We start from the raw sequence: 24,530 nt of genomic DNA, 5'->3' as shown, positions 1-24,530 counted from the left end.
AGAATTTTCAAGTAGATACTCCAAGATTTTAGTTTTCGAAGCTGGTGCAAATACGTTTTATGATTGAAGGTTGTATCTACTGAACAGTATGTAACATTTCGAGTGGAAATATTACTTTCCGCAAGGCCAAAAGTGGCTATTTTCGGTCTGCCCTATTGCCTTCAAACGTATGTCCTATTTGATTGTGATGATAAAATATACATACAATATATACACAACAAATGAATAAAATCAATTTCGGTCATAATTTATTAATCAATTTCGGGATTCAATAATAATAATAATAGTTAACATATTGTTTACTTACTATATACCCTGCACAAGAATTGATAGAACTCAATCGTGAATATCTCTTGTTGTACTTAACCCCACAACATATTATTTTCTCCATGCTACCGGAAACATGATCAGTAATTTAAGATAAAATTTTCAGTAGTATGAAATAACCACAAATAACCTAAAATTATAGTTTTCTAAAATGTTTGGTATGAACGAGCATTAAGGAGTAATTCAGTGCCAAAAAAAGGCGCACCAACCGCATGAATTGAATGGATCATCGCACAAAGCGTATCGTACAAAACGGACACACGCAGGTATACGGAATATTTGCAGTAATTCTCAATTAAAGACCCAGAAAATATGGACGCAACCAAAAACCGCTGCCATTTCGCAATGGTTCAGAATCTGTCAATTTTTATGGCTGCGTCCTGTTGTTTACACTCTTCTCTAACCACTTGCGCAGTTGTTTATTCGTTTTCATTAGTTTGTTTCGAAATGCGTGGACTTTCAGCAAAACAACGTCGAAAAATTGTGTACAAATGGTGCACAGAACGCGGTCTGTCACTGAGAAAGAGCAAAAATGGAGGGAGTAAGTGAAAAAGCCGTGCGAAATGCAATCAGGAAGTTCAGTAAGGATAACACCTTTGAGGATAAACCGAAAACGGGTCGAAAAAAAAGGTCCTGCGAACCCTCAGTTGGATAAACGTATACTGAAAGCGTTCGAGAAAAAGAAAGAGGTTTCAGTTCGGGATGTGGCCAAAAAAGTGGGCACTTCGAAGTCAAATGTTCTTCGTGCAAAAAAAAACGTTTGAATCTTCGAACCTTTAAGAAGCAAAAACAACCAAAACGTAGTCCGAAACAAGAAGCATCGATCTGGCCGGGGGTTCGAAAGCTGTACAATACGATTCTTGCTGGAAATTTGAACTACATAATCATGGACGACGAAACCTACGTGAAACTCGATTACAAATCCTTGCCGGTACCACAATATTATACGGTGCGAGAAAGGCAAGTGTGAAACCAGTCCGAAACATCGATTGAAGTCGAAAAATTTGGTAAGAAAACTATGGTCTGGCATGCAATTTGTAGCTGCGATTTCGAAACCCTTAATCACCATTGCTTCAATGTACAGCGAAATATACATCAAGGAATGTTTACAAAAACGACTTCTACCCATGATTCGAAGCCACAAGGATCCTGTTGTCTTCTGGCAAGATCTTGCCTCTTGCCACTACTCGAAATCAACGGTAGAATGGTATACTACCAAAACTGTCACTTTTGTCCCAAAAGTCATAAATCCACCAAATTGCCCACAACTACGACCAATTTAGGAATTTTGGGCATTAACGAAGGCACATCTTAGGAAACATGTCTCGGCAGCCGAAACCCTTCAACAGGTCGAAAAAGATTGGAAAAAAGTGCCAAAACTTGTCGCCAAGAAGTTTGTACGGAATTTAATGAGCAACGTTCGCAAGAAGGTGCGCCAGCTAGTCTACAATGGCTAAGTAGCAAATGTTGAGAATAATATTCTGTTGTTGTAGTCTAATATTATCATTATATCGAATAAAATTTGAATATCTTACACTTGTGAATTATTTACAGTGAAATCAAAGTGCGTCCATACTTTCTGGGACAGTCTTTAGGCGGGCTTACGACACGTTTTTCTCTTTAGTAAAACAAGCACAAACCATGAGTCAATTAAAAGGCTAAAATGAGGAAAACAAATTTGTGTGTGTTGTTTAAGATGGTCAATTTAGTCATTCAATTCATAACCAAAATGCTATATCAAAAAAATAAATCCTTGGAAATACCCTGCATTAATTGATTTTTATGATAATGTTTTCTACTTGCACTACTTAGTTTCAACCTGTTTTCTCAGGTTTTCATTTAATTATTTCTTTATTTAGGAGCAAGGGAAAAGTGCGCTGGAGCTGAAATTTTTGTTCTCCTTCTCCAACAGGCATAAAACCTTCTCATCTTTTGTATCAACAGATAACATTCGTCCTAAAAAGAAGTAATTGGAGTAGGTTAGGTTTATAGTTGAGGAAAACTGGAGTGGAATGTATTATTGATTTGTTCCATTTCATTTTATTTAAGTGTAAAATCCCTTGGTTATAAGTGAATAATATTTTACTATTTCTCATGAATTTTTAAAGGAATTATAGACACTTTTTGCGGTTTTCGGTTTGTGGGTGTTCGTTAAAATCGTTATAGAATATAGAATATAGGGTTTGAAAAGTAAGTTAGTGATGCCATATTAAATCCCTCAACTTAGAAATCCAAGAGGGCCACAAACGGTTTGCTATTTTTACCAACAGACAAGTAAAAAAATTGCGTGCAGTGAATGCGGCACCCAAATAGTGTCGATCGCAGTGACATCTGCAAGTGTTCGCCACGCTGAATGAGTAAATTTTACACACAGTTCATATGCGGGGCTGTATATCTGTACTGACACATTAATGATAAAGTTTTTTAACAAGCGGATCCTAACTAAAGGTTGTACCGACTCAAATTTCATAACTTTCAAATTGCTGTAATTTTGTACCCATTGGATTGGATTCGAATTTTTGGTGGAACCAGTTCAGTTGTCTAATGTTCATATTGTGTAAGTGCAGTAGCAGTTTTGCAATCGTTGAAAAGATGGAATCGAAAGAAGAGCAACGACGTGAAATAGTGTTGCACCTTGAAAATCCGGATCAACGGCTGGAACTAGGGAACTGCACAATCTATGGTATCTCGTGTTTTAAATCGATACAACTATTAACTGTTGAATGAAAAAAGAAATGTGGGTAGTTCAGGCTTCCAAGAGGAATCTAAACGATTCTGTAAGATATGAATGCAATTTGAGTGAAACTTTCGTGCAAGACACGAAAGAAGTACACACCGACAATATTAAAAAGCTCCTATGAGAAAATGACGTGCACGGAAGCTCTACACTCATATGCTGACAAAATCAGATTGTCTTATTATGGATGATAAGACGTACGTGGAAGCAGACTTCCGGCAGATTTCAGTGTTTCCGTTTTTCACATCTCATCATAACTTTGATATCCCAAGAGACGTTAGAAAGCAGAAGTTGTGAGAGTTTACCAAAAAATATATGATTTGGCACGCGATTTGCGCATGTGGAAAACGGAGCGCTCCATTTGGGACAACCGGTACGATCAGTAGGCACGTATACACATAAAGTGATGCCTCCAAAATCATCTACCTCGACTTTTAAGACCACACAAAGGTCCTGCGCTTTAAGGGCCGAATTTAGCCTCGTGCCATTACTCGAAAGATGTTTTGCAGTGGTACAAGGCTAATGTGGTCAACTTCGTGCCGAAGGACTTTCATCTCCTGAACCCAGCAGAAAGGCGGCCAATTGTAAAGTTCTAGACCATCATGAAGCCGGTGCCTCGGGAATATCCTAAGGAAGTAAAAACAGAGGAAGGCACGACATGTCCCGTCTGAATGTTTCTGAAGAAGAAGAAGAAGGTCGAATTATTTGCCAAGAAGTGATCTGAGGGTGCGTTAAATTCAGCATGCCATACATAACGATCGGCACCACCCTTCCTTTGGTCCCACTCTGTTTTGGTGGGATCTGGTATCGTACCATTGTGCGAAACTGGCGATGGAACTCGCCAGAACTTTGATCTATAGAAAAGTTTTGGGCGGTTGAGAAAGAAAAGCTTTCCGAAGCTTGTCCGAATGTCTTCAAAAACGACAAGGATTTAAAGAACGAGTAAATGAAAGTGTGTAAGAATGATGTCGCGAGTGTTGCACAGCATTTGATGACGAGTGGAGTTGAGTCCAAATGGCCTTCTTTGGACTTCAGTATAAAATATACCCTTTTTTTGGCGTTTTCTATCGTTTTGACTAATGTATCGGTCAATATGGCGGCGCGTTCACGTCCTATGTTGTGTTTGAGTTAAACTATTGTTTTTGGATTTCGAATAGCCCCACAAAAAAAGTCTGGTGGCGTCAAATCGGGAGATTTCGATTGCCAGTCAAAATCCTCATTTTTAGATATGACTCGTTCGGGGAACAATGGTCGTAACAAATCGATTGTTAGTCGAGCTGTATGGCATGTTGCACCGTCCTATTGAAACTTGTAGCCATTTAAACCATGATCACGAACAATGGGTATCACAAAATCATTTACCATGGCTCAATAACGATCGCCATTAACAGTTTTCGTTGATCCATCATCGTCTGGGAAAAAAAGTCACCAAGCCGAAACGAATTAGTCGAGTCACTTTGAGCCGAAACGAAACGTCATTATTGATGCCTTGAAAAAGCCGGCTCGGTAATGTCAGAGACATAACTGAACTTGAATACGATTAAAACTGGTACGCTTGTTCCACACTTCCGAATATCGGATTACGATGACATTGAAAATGCAATCTTCAAACTCATGCATCAATTGATTCAACTTTAGCAAAATACACAACGATTCGTTTGTCACCATCTAGGATTCTTAAATCTATGAATTAATTTGACAGGATTTTTGAATTATGAATTATTTTAAATTAATTAAATAAATTTATTTGCCAAACCTGTTCCGAAAATACAAATTATATAGCGATTTGACAGAATATCATCAAATCGATAGCCGCCATATTGGATTTTATGAATTCTACAACTGTATATGACAAGCGCCATCGGTGGTTTGTTCGTTATGTTTGGTGCTTGTTGTCGTGTAATGTTCAATGCGGTCAGTGTGGTGTTTCCGACACACCAGATGTGAAACTTTTCTCTTTCGACACGGTTTTCTACCCCTTAATCGAATCTATCGAGTACGCATTATTCCTTAATCTTGTGCAGAGTAAATTTTAAAAAGGTATCCCGTATCAGATGAGACGTGTTCACGTCAAAATAAATTAGCTTTGCCTGTAATAAATTGCCCAAATCTTTTTCCGCGTGCTGTTTTATAATTTCAAATCATCAAACGTTATATTACCATTGTTACAAACTATCTTTAAAATATTATAAAACACTATTTTTGAATCATAATATTATCAAACTTTATTTCCTCTGAGCTACCCCCGTGCGACATAGCTATCTTGCAACGAATTAATAATCGAACTGCCATTGAAAAATCAATCAATAATTGCATAACATAACATAACCTATGGGGAAGCATTCGCCACCGTTTGTCTTCGGTCATACCTCCAGGGCAGTCTTCAGGGTTTACGATAATCTAAAAATCGTACTCCTGCAAAGACAAAGGTGTTCAAACCCGAACCTGCATTGTTCTGGTCCGACCCAAAAAGTCGGTGCTAAAAATAATAGTCCCCTCGCCCTTGGCACGCTACTGAGCCTGCTACTGCCGCTGCTATCTATTTCCTTCTTTGTTCCACGCTAACCGACATAGCGGAACAATGCCTCGAATCGATATGCGGGTCACAATAATATATAAGTGCATGCTAATAAATAGGCCCTATGCGTTCGGGCCGTTCGTTGACCCTCAACTTCATTTTGCATTTGTCACGCCACCGTGGAACTGGGAACTGCACTTTGACCCGCGTTGCTTGCTACTCACCGTGGCTTTGACAAACGAGTAGGAAGAGTTAATTGACCTCGACACTGTGCATTGTTTTGATGGGTAGGTGTGGGAAACATTTCAATTGGCTTATCGCAGTCAGTTGTCAAACGTGAACAAACGTGACGGAATGGGCCAGATACGGAAATGCTTGGGCACGCGATTCGGCAGATCGCAGTGATTCGCTTGATAGCGGGTACATGGCGGTTGATATGCATGTGAATCGACTAGAATAATAATAAAAATAGCAGCTGGCGTCAATTGATAATAATTGAGGATTGTATCTAAGAACTGTTTCTTGTTTATCGATATGCAAACTTGAACACAATTAAAAAAAATATATATCGGATATGTTTAGATATGAATTGTGCAGAAACCAAGTGGTTCGAGTACAAAAATCATTATTTAACATGAAAGTATAGAAACTTTAGATTCATAAATACATAATTTTCGTCGAGTAATTTTTCAGTTTCACCTTCTTGCACCTCGAGAAATGATTTGTGCGTGCATACTATTATTTGTGATTTTGTCTAGTTTTGTCATTGTCTATAAATTATATATGGTAGTGTACCTTATGATAAAAACCTGTATTAATCCACCTAGTGGTGTAATGATGCCTTTCTCATGTACATATAATATTGTTGTATTCTATTCAAAATTTTTCTTTTCGATTTTTGAACGAAACTAAGAGATTGTTTGTGCATAACATACAGAATAAAACAGTGCTTTGATCGCGTAAGTCATCCTTAAAAAACGAAGTGGGTTCACTATTATATGCACTTCCGGCACCGGAACCCGAGAACCGGTATAATCAAAGGCGGTTCGTACGGCCACCAACTAACATGACATACAAAATCTATTAGTACGCACTCTAAATTACGATTTAAATGTTTGTTGCATCCGAAAATATTTTATGTGACGGTGTACAATATTGAAAACACTTTACCCTATAATTCCGGACCCGGAAGTCGGATCCGGATGAAATTCAGGAATTCCGTATGGGACCTCGAGACCTTTCATTTGAATCTAAGTTTGTCAAAATCGGTTCAGCCATCTCCGAGAAAACCTAGTGAGATTATTTGACACATACACACACACACATACATACACACACACACACACACACACACACACACACACACAGACATTGCTCAGCTCGATGAACTGAGTCGAATGGTATATGACACTTGGCCCTCCGGGCCAATTTTCACTAGTCGGTTTTTCAAGTGATTGCATAACCTTTCTATATGAGAAAGGCAAAAAAGAACCGGAATTTTCATTTAAAATTCCCGCGCTTGTCCAATCGGTAACCTTTTATTCTCTCAACGTTGGCAACACTTTTATACACATTCTGTCAAATTTTGACGCATATCGTACGATTAGTTTTTGTTTGGCGTCTATACAAAGAAGTTGAAAAATTTTCGTGTGGCGATTTTTATAATGAATAAAAATTTAGAACAACGGCTCGCCTTCGAAGCGCCATTCGGTCGATGGTTGTACGGTTTCGACGTCATATTCATAGATCCACACCTCATCATCAGTTATGATGCATTCGATGAATGTGGGGTCACTATCTGCGTTGGAAATCATCTCTTTGGCCACATCAACACGACGCTGTTTTTTAATGAAATTCAGCTTTTTTGGCACCAGCCGAGAAGCGACGTGTTTCAAACCCAAAACATCAGTTAAAATGTGTTCGGCTGATCCATAAGAGATGCCCAACAACACAGCAATCTCTCTAATCCGTACAGAACGATTTTGCAACACGATTTGTTTCGCCGATTCAATGTTTTCTTCAGGAACAGATGCTGTTGGGCGGCCAGGGATCTCATCATGATCCAAGCTTGTACGACCACCTTTGAAGCGTTTATACAACTCGTATGCCTGTGTTTTCCTAGACACGATTCACCAAAGGCCTTTTCTAACATTTTCAACGTTTCGGAACACTTAAATCCATTTGCAATACAAAATTTGATACACGCACGTTGTTCTAAATTTTCATCCATTATAAAAATCGCCACACGAAAATTTTTCAACTTCTTTGTAAAGACGTCAAACAAAAACTAATCGTACGATATGCGTCAAAATTTGACAGAATGTGTATAAAAGTGTTGCCAACGTTGAGAGAATAAAAGTATACCGATTGGACAAGCGCGGGAATTTTAAAATGAAAATTCCGGTTCATTTTTGATCATAAGGTATACAGTCTAATGAATGTAAACAGCAGTCATTCAGCTAATCCTTTTATGACAGTGATGATGTATGCGTGTTAGAGATAGTCGGGTAAGCAATCGAAAATAAAAGAAAATTTATCCATACCCGACCCGAGCCCGAGAAAAAAGTTTCTAAAACCAGAGCAAATTTTTTAATCCGTAGCCCGTATTTTTAAAAGAATTGAAAAGATCGGCACACGCACCCGACCAATACCCGTCGGGTTCGGGTCAGGCTTTGGGTACAAATACCGGTTTGGCATTTCAATCGGAGTAGGTTTGTGCAGAGTTTCAAAAAAAATTCGCACGTGTTTCGCGAAGTCACTTATATGACGTTTTAAAATTTGTGACACTCATTACCCATCAATTCCGGAACCGGAAGTCGGATCTGGATATAAATTCTCAATAGTCTTTGGGATAATATGATATTTACTTTAAGTCTAAGTCGACAACAAAGGATCGGTAGTACAGAAGTAAGTTAATTTATCTATCATTCACCAAGATCTGCAAATTGGAAGATTAGAATCAGATTATTCAATCTGTTTTATGAAATTGGTACCTATTTTCAATACCACTTATGAAAAGAAAACCTGTTTTAATTCACCTAGTAGTCTAATGGTTACTTACTCATATTACTCATATTTTCATAGATATCTGTAATAAAAACTAGAAACTTTATTTGGGAATAAGGTTATGTTAATACCTTTCCAATTTGTAAGTAAAATTTAGTAATTTTTCCCCCTTTTTGCATCGTCGTACTAAAAGCCGGTTTGCAATTCTCAACACACTTCACCCAGCACCGGAAGTAGGATCTGGTTGAAATTCAACTGCAACATATGAAACCATAAGACTTTTCATTTGAGCCTAAGTTTGTGTAAATCGATTTTGTCATCTCTGAGAAAATCAAGTGAGATCCGTTTTGGAGTTTTGATCACTACTTCAAGGAACTTCCGAAACCGGGAACTGGGCACTCAGTTCAATATTCGGTTTCGACTGTTCGGCTTACTCGGAGAATTTGGGATGCATATTTTATCTTTTATCTGGGATTCCGTAAACAGAACATGGATCTCGATAAAATTCAATACCAAGTTATAGAATCATAAGTCCGATAATATAAACTAAAGATTTTGAAAATCGGTGAAGCCATATCTGAAAAAAGTGAGTGCATTAATTTTTTTTTATGATGATCCTGTATTTCCGAATCCGGAAGTCGGATCCAGATAAAGTTCAATGACAGACTGTAGAACATGAGACCTTCTATTTGAATAAAAATTTCTGAAAACTCGGTTCAGCTACCTCCGAGAAAATTGAGTGACTATTTTTGTCACAATTAAAATTAAATGATTCTGAGGTTTTAGTCACTTTTACAATAAATTTGCTTATAATTTTCTCATACTGCCGAGGTTTTCTTTATTCTTGACGAATCTTGTAAGATGTCAAAAATTCTTAGATAATCCACAAAAAAAAAATCAATCAAATCTAAAATTTTCAGTCCATTTTTGCTCGAGTTCTTATAATTCCATCGATCATTTCGAACAATCTGGCAACCATTTACATGAACATTTAAGGGTCTTGCTTTACTCATATAGAAAGGCTATGCAATCGCTATGAAAACTGACTTCTGAACCGAGGCCCAAATGGGCAGAGTTTCATATACTATTCGACTTAGTTCGTCGAACATGCAAAATGTCTGTGTGTATGTAACAAAATCTGCTCTCATTCTTCTCGAATATGGCAGGACTGATTTTCACAAACTTATACTGTTTGTTGTTACGTTTAGTGATCAGAGTGATCGCCCAAACAACTTTGGAGATGTTTGTTTTTGCAACCTGGGGTCGCTATAGATCGGACTCCAATCGCATAGTTTCGCTCTGAAAATTTTCTCGGGTCGCACCACGAATTCCATGTGGGTTGGTTTATTTTTTCTTTTTTTATGAGCTTTTGTTTATGGCGCGTACCACGTGCTCGTACTACTCGGAGTCAGAGTAGCCCGCGGGTAAGTTCAAAAACGAAAACGTGAAATGTCTGTTGGTCTCATAGCTTGCTATTGATTTTATTCGGATCGAACTTCAGGTTCGGGAGTGACGGGGTGAAATGTATAAAAAAATGTAAAAAAGTGCACTCGATTTTCTCAGAGACCACTTAACCGATTTTCTTCAATTCAGATTCAAATTAAAGGTCTTATATTCTCATAGTCTGCTAATGAATTTCACCTAGATCCGTCGTTCCGAAGTTACTGGATAAAAGGCTGAGGCTCAAATGATAGGTCTTAGAATCTCATATAACCCTACAGAATTTCTTCCGGATACGACTTCCGGTTCTGGAATTACAGGCTGATAAGTATAAAAATTCTATTTCCTGAGGATCGTTTTTATACATGACACGGAAAAATCAAGCCAAATACATTCAAATAGCCGCGAATTTTTTCAATTGAACAGGTTTGACGACCAAATACATTGATGTTGGGTATACCGGATGTTAGTTCCCGATTCCGGAAGTAGTAAAAAAGTGATTGTATACTCTAAGCCACTCCAATTTCTCTATTCCGGTTCCGGAAGTATCTGAAATAATGGTCAAAAACGAAAATGCTAAAGAAAACGAAGAATTCCTATAAACCTGAATCAGAACTTTTTATAAATTCGAAATGTTATGCTAGTGTATGCTCAAACGAACGCTTTTTTTATTATTCAAGATTCAAATAAAAGATTTTTGACGAATCCCTTGGTAATATTTGATAAAACATGAGTTAAATGATAGTTTATTAAAACATTTTGTTATAAAGGTGGATTACAACAGATTTGAATCAAAAGCACCTATGTATTTTCATTTTCCTCACGCTTCGCCTTTGGTTCATCAGTGATAAAAGTAGTTTAATGTTTAAATTGAATTAGCATTACCTGCAGTTCAATTTAAACTGCTAAGCGAACGCAAATTTTACACTTTGTTTGTTTTGGAAGATCCGGTTGGTTTTTGTTCGGTGTTTGCATTCAACTTTTTTTTTGTTCGGCTCTCACAAAAAAAATTTTTTTTCGATTCTTGCATTGCAAAATCCGTGTCCGGTTTTTGCTATAAATATTTTTATCCGGATTTTACATTCAAAAATACTTAAACGTGTTTTCCAAAGTAAGTTGTACTAATCTAATTTTTGTTTTAAGTTATTCAAATGGGGGGCATACTTTTTGTTCCCATTCAACAGGAATCGAGTACCATTCGCTAGGGGATGTTTTGTGTCATTTCTATCTATATTCATTATACTTCCATTTCTCAAATTCCTTCTTATAAGAAAAGCGTTGAAATAACATTTACGGTGTGGCTTTGATTGTCGAGAAACAAAAGAAATGTGCTGCCTGAATAATTGATCCATTAAGTTTTGTTTCTTGTTTTCGGATTATTACAGTTTAGAATTGCTCTTATGGGCAACGTTAACTAAGTAATACTTAGCACTTCACTCCAAATCCAAGGGAAGTGAAAATAAAAGGTATTGACCCAATGTCGCGTATGAAGCGGCCCAACTGAGTGAAATACCTTTCCGCCTTCCAATTTTAACTTCTTTCTTAGGATTTGTCTGTGGAAAATATTAATATACCATCAAAACATTTTAAACAAATTTTCGATTTGAAAATTGTGTTGATTAATTTTACTCGCATATTATATAGATTTAAATTGATACACCATGACGACTAAGTAATAGCTCAAAATTCATATTTGTTTTGTTACGTTTACTAAATATTGAAAATATAAATAAGTTTGCGCCGTTTCTCTCAAAATTTGAAACTTTGTTGACAAAAAATGGTTGCAAATACAATATTCAAGTATTGTTCATCGTTAGCCACTATTTTTTCCTTCCTTTCTGGCAATTCACGGATGCCTATTTTCAAATTTCGACCGGTTTGGCCGCAATTCTCGAATGGATCCATTTTATAACTTTATCATAACTGGAGAAGTGCTGGTCAGCCATGCGAAGCTGCATCGACCGGAACAAATAGTAATCGTAAGGAAACAAAGTCTGGGCTATACGGCTAGTTGTAGGAAATTTTATTTTTAGAAACTTTGCTGAAAAATGCACCTCTCTAGCTTTTCCTTCGATTGAGTTAAACAAATTTTGGCTCCTGAAAATTCACTTCTTTAGTTCTATCTTTTTTGTGAAACGTTCTAAGTTAGTAAAATGCAAATATTTTTATCCACATCGTGCCGAGACGCCTATGACACTGGCCCTTCTTTCTCGCCCATTTGTGTACCGAATAGCCTGTAAAAACCGGAAAACTACGCACAATGAGTTTTGGTTCGAATAAATAAATCCTACTCATTTTAACAAACTAATGATTTTTTTGGGTTTCAGGAAGAACTTTGACTTACAACAAATCTATTTTCGGCTACTAATTTAAATAACTTAAAAAATAACACCCTCCCAATTTTCTCTTAAATTTTTACTTATATTATGGCCTTTCAGGAACCGCATAGGCTACATTTTTATCGATCTGGCATCTAATGAATATTGATATGTGAAGCTTAAATAGTTTTTGATGAAAAAATAATCATAACTTTTTACTGGTAGCTCATATGAAAAAGCTTAGTTGAACAAAATTGTGCGCAATGATTAGTACAACAACTCTTCTGAGGACAACTTTTCCGTAGAACGTTTCACAAAAAAGATAGAACAAAAAAAAGTAAATTTTCAGGAGCCACCCTACTTTTATTCGGGAAAATTGGTGTAACTCGATCAAAGGAAAAGTGCTTTTTTCAGCAAAGTTGCTCAAAATAAAATTTCCTACAACTTTATTGTACAACAAAATCATTTTTGAGTTAACTTAAGAAAGTTAGATTTCAGATTTTAATCTAAATGAGGACCACCTTAGTAACATTTTTCATCAAAAGGAGCGCCATTTGATTACAAACAACTTTTGTGAAGACACACGCTAATTTCCCGTTTCGGACCACTGTGCAATGCTCGGCTCAAATGCATCAATTATAGGTTGGTGGACCCAACGCCTATTAGGAAAGGTAAATCGTTGGAAAAAAAATCAAGTTACTCCATCTGTAAGAAAACGGAGCGAACTTATTTATACACCTATTATATATTTTTTAAACTGATATACTATGATGACTGTATGTAATAGCTCGAATTTCATATCTGTTTGGTTACCTGTTTGTTATATTTAGTGAATCAAAAAAGTTTGAAGACGTCGAATTGCAAGCAATATTAGATGAAGATGGAAGTTTTAGTCAAAAGTGAATGGCAGTAATATTAAACGTTGCTCAACCTACAATTTTTGATCATTTAAAAGCTATGGGGAAAGTTAAAAAATGTGAGAAATTGGTGCCGCACGAATTTAATGAAAGACAGATGGAAAACCGCAAAAACACTTGAGAAATTGTGAACACTCTAACGACACTCGGCGTAGAAAAACCGGAAATCCGTGTGATAAAGAAATACGTACTTTCGGAAATCCGTGTGGAAAAACTGCGTAGCTTCAGAAATCCGCGCTGCTTCGGAAATTCGTGTGTAAAAGAAAACGCGAAACTTTGGAAATCCCCGTAGCTTAGGAAATCCGTGTTGAAAAATAAACCCGTCAGGAAATCAGCAGTAAAAAACCGCTTAAGCAAGGAAATCCGCACAAAAAAAGACACATATCTTCGAAAGTCCATGTGGGCAAACACGTGAAAACCTCGTAACTTCGAAATTCCGCGTAGCTTCGGAAATCCGTGTGGAAATCTTGAGATTCTAAAGTAATTTTGTTAGGTCGTCAAAAGGTGAGATATCTAAGTGCTTACAAGTTCCAATCTCATGCCTCCCCCTGTGTCTATGATGACATTTGGTCAATAGAACGGCGTCAACTGGGTGTTATCGCCTTCAGCGTTAGTAGCCTAATGAGAGGGCGCGAATTGGTTTGTATGTAATAATTCATTTAAAATGCGAGAATTAATGAAAATCATTCAAACAGGTCAAGTATTTCCGTTCTATTGCTGAAGTTTATTTAAAAACCAACATTCTGGTAATTCTTAAATTAGCATTAGCAGCAATTTATCGTTGCATATATTGACGTATAAAGATGTATACGTCTTAAGAGTTAGAATAACAGTTTAGCTATAAACAATAATTCTATTCTTATTTTGTGCGTCTATAGAAAAAACAAATGATTAGAAATGTGCAATGTCATACTATGTTCCAAAGTTGTAATTGGCTGGTTCATAAGACTGAATGTTTGGAAAATTTCGATACGGTAAGGAATGTAACATTGAGTGCAAACTCGAATATTGGTAGGACTGGAAGATGTTAATTATTCATACCAAACTGAAGAACGTCAACTAAATACGCATCGATTGCTTGCCAATTGCAAAGGATCGAAAGTCTTACTGTAATGTTTGAATCCATTTGATGAAAAAACACCTCATTCAGGCGGGGCTGGTCGATGGAACGGTAACCTCGGAACCAGAGATGCCAGATCTGCAAATTTGTCTGTAAATCGGCAGATTTCGTACATAGTTCTGCAGACATTTTTTGTTGTGCAGATTTTCGAAAATCTAGTTTTTCGCAGATTTTTGTCAAAATTTGCAACTAAGTCAGTTTAGCGTATCATACTTTATACAGAAATAAAGACATACTCGCTAACTGCAGATTTTTTTTCGGATATACAGACTTTTGCAACCCTGCCTGAAGATATTTAAAATTTTTACCTGTCATCTCTGCTCGGAACACAATTTGCTCTGTACACTGAGGTCTTTTTATGCGGTTTTTTGCGCGGCTTTTTCAAGGGGGTTTCCGAAGTTACGCGGTTTCTTGTTTTGTTTTTGAAATACATGAAACGCCGAGAGCTGGTATTATCCCGATATTTTTTAAAGTCTGTTTTGCGTTTTTTTACGCGGTTTTTCAAAGTTACGCGGTCTCAAATTCCCCAAGTCCCAAAGTTTGTTGAGATTACACCAGATCTGGACGTTTCATGCATTTCTAAGATTTGGCATCAGAAACAAATTTCTTCAGTATTGCGTATTTTTTAACCCGCGGATTTCAGAAGTCACGCGGATTTCCAAAACTACGCGGTACGTATCCCCCGCGTCAAAAGGGACCTTAGTGTGTACGAAATGGGTCATCGGAATTCGGTTGAGTCAACACCTTCCTGAGTCTTCGACTAAAGTTATTTGCATGTATAAACAAAACACATGGAAACATCTTTTTTCTGTAAATTGCTGTGAGACAGCTTAAAATAGCTTAACCAAACACACACACACATACGACAATGCAGTTGCGCATAGAACAAAACTGGTTCAGAATACCATCAACGCACTTGGTTAGGAACTGCTACTTGCATCGCCGTATTAACCAGACTTTGCTCCTCCCGACTACTAGCACTCCGATTCCTTCAAAGAAGTCGAAAATCAGGTGTCAGATTGATTCGCCTAAAAAGATGAACATTTCTATTGGCATGATATCCAGAAAGATGGTCAAGATTTGTTGAAAGCAACGATTCATATATCTGGATTTTAGGTAAAAACTATCGAATACTCGATTTGTTTATGGACTAAGGTTTCGACTTAAATTTTGTTTATGGACTAAGGTTTCTATCCATGGTTTTAAATAGGAAGTTTGTTATGGCTATAGATTGCATTAGAACATATCTACAGTTATTAAGAAAACATAAAACAGAGAAATTTTCATTCAGTGGTTAGCCAAATTTTGTGGTAGGGCACATAACCGTTTTTAATTATGTTTACGTTTCGTCTTTGACTCATCAGTTCAAATTGAACTGCTTAATGCTAACCGCTGAATAACCAAATCTACATCGGCCAGATGTGACCATGTTTTCGTGCGGCACATCAGTATAGATATTGCACGTCGGTGCAAAACAAGAGTGTTCTGCAAATAACAGAAACTTTACGTCTGCTTAGCGGCTCAAATTGAATTGCCGAGTTTAGAATTAAGTAGTTCAATTTGAACTGCTATGCATTGATGAGTCAAAGACGAAACGTAAACATGAATAAAAATTAAGCAACATTTTCTAATAGAAGTACATTGCATAATTCAGGGTCCGGCACTCGAAGTGTAACCAACTTCAGACCGCTCGCGCAGCTGACGCACGGGCATCAGCTCTCTAGAAATTTGCTAAATGACAGTTCGGAGTTGTATTGTTTACAAGCGCAAGAAAGCATTTTGCTAAAAGTGAACGCGAAAAAAAATCTTCACTTGAGAGAGCGAAGGAGTTGCTTCGTTTGGCCGAAAGCGGTCAATTTCCGAACATTGTATTTTCTGACGAGAAAATTTTTCCAATTGAGCAATTCGTAAACTCTCAAAACGATAGGGTTTACTTGCCCGACCGTTCATACGAGAATTTGAGTCATCGATTGGCCACCAGGAGGCAGCACCCGCAACAGATAATGGTTTGGGCCGCTGTAACCGCAGATTGGCGCTCTCCAATCGTTTTCATCGAGCCTGGCGTCAAGGTAAATGCGACATATTATCGGGAAAGTATTCTGGAGGTTGCTTTGAAGCCGTGGGCAGACAAACATTTCGGTGGCAGACCATGGACGTTTCAGCAGGACTCGGCACCGTCTCACAAAGCTCGAGTGAACCAAGAATGGCTGAAAAACAACGTTCCGAACTTCATCACGCCAACACAATGGCTCTCGAATTCACCAGATGCGAATCCAATGGATTATTCTCTTTGGGCCATTTTGGAGAGCAAAGTCCGAACTAAAAGATACACCAGTCTCGAGGCGCTGAAAAAAGTTATTGTCCGCGAGTGGGCCTAAATACCTGCAAGTCACATTCGGCAGCTTGCGATTCGTTTTTTGACCGTCTCAAGGCCATAGTCTAGGCAAAAGGTGGTCATATCGAGCAAAAGTGAATTTATTCTGAATTTTGTATTATTTTTACACATTTTGTACTTTGAATTAAGTAAAAGTAATTTTCCAAACTGAATTTATGGCCTTTTTAATTGTTTACACTTCGAGTGCCGGACCCTGTATTTTACCCTAGCTTGGATGCCATTCCACTAATATCGGTTTAGCTTTATAGCTTCTTCGGACAATGGCCAGTATAAAAGATGGGAGCATAACTTTTCGGAAAGGTTGGACAGCTAATAGCGAAAGTGATCCCATTTGGGTGGACTTTCCGGTAGAGAAGCCAGCGGAAAAAGGGAGTTCCATCGGGACGGACGTACTGCGGATGCGTCGTTCTGGGGTACGCTGTGAATTGTAAAATATGGTACGATGAGCACATCTCGCCATCGTCAGTGTAGTTGTTTCATTCATTCATCCCCAATTTTTACTCTACGACGGTTTGGTTTGGCAGCATTCTGCAGTTCAGGATCTCGAATGAGGGCACAAAATCGGGGCTTGAGTATGATTTCGCTTGGGTTCATTGCTTCCCTACATGCTCATCGGATCGAGATTTATTCGAATTATTCAACTATTGTTGCAGAAAAATTGATTTTGATAATTTAATTTCAAATTGAAATAGTCCGCTAATCGATAATGTATTTAAAATGTATTAAAAAAGCAGTCTGTTGTCAACAAACACTTGAAGTGGTACGAGACATGAAAATTGATACCACTTTAGTATAATCAAAACAAAACATGTACATCAGAGTTCCATTGAGCAGTTCCTCAGTACACACAGAAACGTGGAATCGGCCGATCAACGCGGTGATCAATGATACCTCCAAGGATCAAATATCCACTGTCAGCCGACGTTGTGATGACTGATTGCATCACATACCTTGCATCACATGTGAAGTACAAATATTTTTAGATTCAAAATATTTCGTATTAACGGTATAAAAATCGATATTACTCGTACCATAAAAGAAGATCCTAACGGAGCTTGATTCTGGATGAATGCTTTCGTTATATATTGGGCCAAAATTTATTTTTCCCAAGTCTAACAATATACCTACTATAAAAAAATTAATCAACTTTGAAGCATGCAGATTTATTTTCTTGTCGTTTGTTTACTAAACGAACGCTTAAATCCTGTTCACAGCTATTGTCTGTTTCGACATTACAAAGCCTACGTGAGCTGGACAATCGGGGTTAGTAAAGTTGTGCTTGTACCATTGTAATTCCGTAAAGTTTACATTTCCGACCGGATTGGACGCTTCCAAACGAACGTATAGTATTTTCGGCACTAGGAGAGAGCTGATTTGTTTCTCTCTCTCCTGAGATGGCGTTATTTTTGCTCGGCAGAAATGAGTTCCAGTCGGATGCTAGCAGTGTTTGATAAATACCTGCTGTGCAACGTTGTAGTGAGTATTTTGCAATAGTATATGTGAAGTTGATAAATAGAATAAGGATATCGAACCGAGGGATGCCACAACTGAGCTCAATTCAATGACGTTCGCGCAAATCGATTGTGGATTTACTATAGAGCGCCTTTTCAAAATTTACCCTTTGAGAGTTAGTTTTTGGACGTGAATATCTTTTGTTGTATCTAACGTATAAATATAATTTTTGCTACATGCCATCGTAAATATGATCATCAATTTAAGATAACATTTTTAGTTGTATGACATAATCACAGACAGTTCAAAATTAAAGTTTTCTTAAATGCTTGGCTTCAACGAATATCAAAGAAGAAAACTCTTGACACCTTTCTCGTACTTGGGTAGGTATAAAAGGTTAATATTTCGTTAATTCTATCCTGCGCAGTTGATTGAGCAGAAAGTAAAGTAAGTGTACCATTCCGATTGGTTCAGGTCCAGAGCTCATTTCCAGCTGCAGTATCAAGAATTTAGTTTAGTATTAAATCAATTGCGGGACATTCCCAGAGTCAGTTTCTCTCCAACGAAGATCGATTGCGTCATCCTGCTGCTGGTCATTTTTATTGGAGCAAAATACAATGGAAAATTTTTACAAAAAACAGCCTTTCTAACGATTCCAAATGTTATCTAGAGAACTATAAAGATTGCTTCTTTGCAAATCAGAGATAAAGGATCATCAGTTTAATGAAAATCTATAATGATTTGAACTTTTCGCAGTGCGAAGCTCGCACCAAACAAGCTCCAACGTTTGACTGCTTCGCGTTCAAGACAAATGTTTCGAACAGCATTTAATATCGTAGATAATTCCACAATTTGACCTTGATTAATGTCGGCAATGTATCCCGTACAGCCATTTGATAGTTTCATTCACTGAAATATGTTGATCCAAAACTCTTATCGGGCAATTTTAGAAATGAATCGTTTGCCAATTGAAAAATGACTGAGAAAGCCGTGAATAATCATTGAATGTAAATAAAAGCTTCATTCTTTTTTGTTATGTTTTATCTTTTTAAGAACAGGTTAGTTTCCCAAGTCTATTTTGTTCCCTTTTTTACTCAGCTTTAATCTAGTGATTATCTTTTAGTGCTAGCAAATATATACGTAATAATGTTTATTTCCTTTGTTCCGTTATTTGTTATTTTGTTAATCCGGAACAGGAAGAGTTTAATATGTTAATCATTTCAATCTGGGACAAGTTTCCAGTTCCGGAATTACGGAGTTATAAACGATTATAATTCCTAGTCATGTAATAACCACAAAAAAATTCAAAGATTGTTCTAATACATTCAAAAAAGATATTAAACCGATTATCAGGAGCACAAATTAATTCGGTCCATTTTCAAAAGATGGCACTGGCTGTAATGAATATTGAACAGTAACAGCAGATGTCGATAGTTACAAGAGGTTAGATATCTGTCATTAATATTCAGTTCATACTGCATTGACCTTGGTTTTCACTATGTTAAAAAACATTGTTTAAAAACTATTGAAACTTTGGGCAATTTTGTGTTAACTAAGTAGCATTTGCGAAAAGTTTGTTTTCGGTTTTAACTGGAAGTGAAGTGCATCAAATGGTCGCGGATGTTTACGGTGGTAATGCTTAAACTGATAAATCATGTAGCGAATAATTTAGACGTTTCAAGGATGAAGATTTCAGTGTTGAAGATAGTCTCTGGAACACAAAAAAAAAAGAATTCGAAGACTATCCTGCCCTTAATTATTTTCGCCAAAAAGTAGTTTTGAAAAAAAGTAATATCCTGGTTTTATTTATGTTTCATACACTTCTTGCGGAGACTCCATAGTGTGATCGTCATATTCAAGACAACAAGTTTTTTAGGTTGCATTTTCGTTATCATTACGTTGAAAAAACCTACCGATAGCTATCTGAATTAATGTAGAAATTGTATGTTATAATCTTGTAATATCTATGTTGTTTCTATATCAATTTACAGTAACGATTTACATGTACGTTTACGTGTTTATAATGGTTTCGCAACGAAAAAGTAAGCCTAAAGACTGTCCCAAAAAGTATGGACGCAACCATAAGCCGCTGCCATTTCGCAATGGTTCAGAATCTGTCAATTTTTATGGCTGCGTCCTGTTGTTTACACTCTTCTCTAACCACGTGTGCAGTTGTTTATTCGTTTTCATTAGTTTGTTTCGAAATGCGTGGACTTTCAGCAGAACAATGTCGAAAAATTGTGTACAAATGGTGCACAGATCGCGGAATGTCACTGAGAAAGATAGCAAAAATGGAAGGAGTAAGTGAAAAAGCCGTGCGAAATGCAATCAGGAAGTTCGGTGAGGATAACACCTTTGAGGATAAACCGAGAACGGGTCAAAAAAAGTCCTGCTAACCCTTAGTTGGATTAACGTAAACTGAAGGCGTTCGAGCGAAGGAAGGAGGTTTCAATTCGGGATGTGGCCAAAAAAGTGGGCACTTCGAAGTCAAATGTTCTTCGTGCTGAAGAACGTTTGAATCTTCGAACCTTTAAGAAGCAGAAACAACCAAAACGTAGTCCGAAATAAGAATCATCGATCAGGCCGAGGGTTCGAAAGCTGTACAATACGATTCTTGCTGGAAATTTGAACTGCATAATTATGGACGACGAAACTTACGTGAAACTCGATTACAAATCCTTGCCGGGACCACAATATTATACGGTGCGAGAAGGGCAAGTGTTAAACCAGTCCGAGACATCGTTTGAAGTCGAAAAATTTGGTAAGAAAGCTATGGTCTGGCAAGCAATTTGTAGCTGCGGTAAGATTTCGAAACCCTTCATCACCACTGCTTCAATGAACAGCGAAATATACATCAAGGAATGTTTACAAAAAACGACTTCTACCCATGATTCGAAACCACAAGGATCCTGTTGTCTTCTGGCGAGATCTTGCTTCTTGCCACTACTCGAAATCAACGGTAGAATGGTATACTATCAAAAATGTCACTTGCGTTCCAAAAGACATGAATCCATCAAATTGCCCACAACTTCGACCAATTGAGGAATTTCGGGCATTAACGAAGGCACATCTTAGGAAACATGTCTCGGCAGCCGAAACCATTCAACAGTTCGAAAAAGATTGGAAAAAAGTGTCAAAACTTGTCGTACGGAATTTAACGAGGAACGTTCGCAAGAAGGTGCGCCAGCTAGTCTACAATGGCTAAGTTGCAAATGTTGAGAATAATATTCTGTTGTTGTAGTCTAATATTATCAGTATATCGAATAAAATTTGAATATCTTACACTTGTGAATTATTTACTGCAAAATCGAAGTGCGTCCATACTTTCTGGGACAGTCTTTATTCTAGCTAACAACTTATTTTCAACTAGTAGCTAGAAGCATTGTTGTGATTAATGATATGTTTGGATTAAGTAACGATAGCTTATAAATTATAATTAATTCAATATAGAAAAATAACTATTTCGTAACTGTCACCTTGTTTCAACCAGCATAACATAAAAAACATGTTCGTGCTCTTGTTGCAATATAGTTTGTCGTATCACGACTAGTTGCGGATTGCAATTTGGGCATAAAACTAAAGAACATAAACTAAATACAAGTTGATTACTTGTCGTTTGTAAGAGATCGAAAGTATCTCTTTAATATGAGAACCAATGATTTCTCTTTAAATCAAATTCAAACAGAATTGCTAACTGATTCTCTGTTTCGCGAGTATATTCGATATGTGATATGCATAATGATTCCAGCCAGCATGCAACCGTAAATTATCGCGCCCCTTGGTGCTATCAACAAAGCAGTGTTTTCTTTCCCGGCCGGTCACTCACACAAATTCATGTGTGGTACGCGTTTTGATAGCAAATTACATTTCGCTCTCTATACTCTCTCTTCGGGGCCGCATTTATCTTATTTTTATTGAGAATGAGTGTCGAGCACTTTTCGCACGCTTCATTAGCCCAATCTGAAACTGCATATAGGTGCTGCTGCTGCTGGCTGATAGCACGCGCGAATCAGAGAATTGGCAAGTGAGTTCCACTAATCGTACGGGAGAGTAGCATGCGGTGCCTTTCGATGCGGTTGTACTGTGGCAGCTAGTTAGAATACATTGGAAACTCAATGGCCTCAGTGCTCACCGAGCATCGGTTCAAGAAAGGTGGCAATTTTTCCCGTCAGTGCGTGGGTCTCAGTTCGAGTGTTTTTTTTTCCACCCCTAACGTTTTAGATCCTGTGTTCTGTCTGACTGCGCCTAGCGGAGAGAAGGCCCCACATCCGCCTACTGTGTGAAAAATTGTGTAGGTGCAGTGCGGAAAATTCGCGGGTGATGAGTTATTTTGGCAGTGCTTATTCCGGTGGCAGGTAGTTGTTTTTCAGTATCCTCTCGGAACAAGCCCTTTTCGTACATTTGTGGTTTCGTGAAAATTCCAGATTTGAATATATATTTTAGCGGGCGTTGAGTCTCAAGGCTTCTCGCGTGGCCGTCGGACACGTGCCCTCTTTCGTCGGCACCGGGGGAGGCCGTAGAATTTGTGTAGACACAGGTGCAGTTCGAAGTGCAAAATACGGTAATTGTTTTAAGATAAACATTTGAGAATGTGAGCATTCGGGCAGTGTTGAGGCAATAAAAAAACAAGTAAAACGGCGATAAAGTTGTACGCTCGAGATTGGGGCATTGTCGCGCTCTGATAGTAGCAAACCCTGATGGTGAAGTTGGCCTCTAGTCTACCGCTTGGATGGTCATTTTTGACGCAGTATGATGAAGTGTTGATGATGATGATGATGATGATGATGATGATGATGACGGATATTATAAAGATAATGTGAATACCAGCAGTTTTCGTTTGATAGAAAAAAACAACATTCCGGATTTAATACAATGCACAGTGGGGAAAAATGGACCAAAAACGCGACGATTTTTTGGAGGCATGATACAGCAGACCACAAAGCACTTTTTTGGTGTAAAATGGTCAGTAATATCGATTCCATGTATTTAGAAGGACCGCACGAAACGCTATCATGTTCATTTTACCCCAAGTTCCCTTTTGATACTGCATTGTATTCAAGCTTAACTATATAACATGAAACCGAAGAACTTGCAGAAGAGCGAATAGAGAGTTTCCGATGTAAAAAAGTCTAACAAATCGATTGCATATAGTTTTATTGACAACAGAAAACTCGTTGCACCGTTTTACCCCATTTCTTTTCTAGTTAAAATATTCAGTTGAATTATGATCTACAATCCAAAAGCAGATCCAATGCGATCTATCAATATTCGTTCATAATACGTGCAAAACATCTGTGATCCAATAAAACACAATGGGAATGACAGTACTAGTCCTTTTAACCCGTTTTACCCCAATTTATATCAAAAGTCGTATTTCTATTTAAACTTTCTCTCGCATACCGAAAGCAGGCTGATTGCGGTTGAAGAAAATCGATTGATATTACGAAGAAAGACCTGAAAATAGGATTACAAATGAATTCAATGACCGCACGAATCTTGCTATATCGTTTTACCCCAATTTATTTCATAAGTCGTATTTCTGGTTAAACTTTCTTTCGCATACCGAAAGCAGTATGATTGCGGTTGATGTAAATCGATCGATATTACGAAGAAAGACCTTAAAATAGGATTACAAATGAATTCAATGACCGCACGAATCTTGCTATACCGTTTTACCCCAATTTATTTCAAAAGTCGTATTCCTGGTTAAACTTTCTTTCGCATACCGAAAGCAGGATGATTGCGGTTGATGTAAATCGATTGATATTACGAAGACAGTCCTGAAAATAGGATTACAAATGAATTCAATGACCGCACGAATCTTGCTATACCGTTTTACCCCAATTTATTTCATAAGTCGTATTTCTGGTTAAACTTTCTTTCGCATACCGAAAGCAGTATGATTGCGGTTTTTTTTGTTTCGATTATAGAGGTTTTAACCTTAAGGTCATTCGCCTCTTCGGGCCAGAAAAACTTTCTGACCCTATGTGCGGGGTTGGGAATCGAACCCAGACGGACTGCGTGAAAGGCATCGACTTACCCATCACACTATACCCGTTCCCCAATGTGATTGCGGTTGATGTAAATCGATTGATATTACGAAGAAAGACCTGAAAATAGGATTACAAATTAATTCAATAACCGCACGAATCTTGTTATACCGTTTTACCCCAATTTATCCTTTAACTGAGTCTTAAGATTTTGCTCCACATTTGAAAAATAATTTCAAGTCCTTCTTCGTAATATCAATCGATTTACATCAACCGCAATCAGCCTGCTTGCGGTATGCGAAAGAAAGTT

The 24,530-nt window shown here is 37.6% G+C and overlaps 1 protein-coding gene across 9 annotated transcripts in view; it reads left to right on the top strand.

Moving 5' to 3' along the window:
- Nucleotides 1-22,346: 22,346 nt before the first annotated feature.
- The window catches only part of LOC131434684 (uncharacterized), a 68,144-nt gene continuing 65,960 nt past the window's right edge, over nucleotides 22,347-24,530 (top strand). For 2 of the 9 annotated variants that reach the window (XM_058601675.1, XM_058601666.1), the window contains exon 1: nucleotides 22,347-22,791. The gene's annotated coding sequence lies outside the window, so the exon portion shown is untranslated. Of the gene's footprint in view, nucleotides 23,047-24,530 lie in introns of all 9 variants that reach the window. The other 7 variants (XM_058601673.1, XM_058601670.1, XM_058601667.1 and 4 more) reach the window with 7 other exon arrangements.

Source organism: Malaya genurostris, chromosome 3 (genome assembly GCF_030247185.1).
Source record: "Malaya genurostris strain Urasoe2022 chromosome 3, Malgen_1.1, whole genome shotgun sequence".
In the NCBI taxonomy this organism is placed as follows: domain Eukaryota; kingdom Metazoa; phylum Arthropoda; class Insecta; order Diptera; family Culicidae; genus Malaya; species Malaya genurostris.
This window is presented reverse-complemented; position numbering and strand designations above follow the sequence as displayed.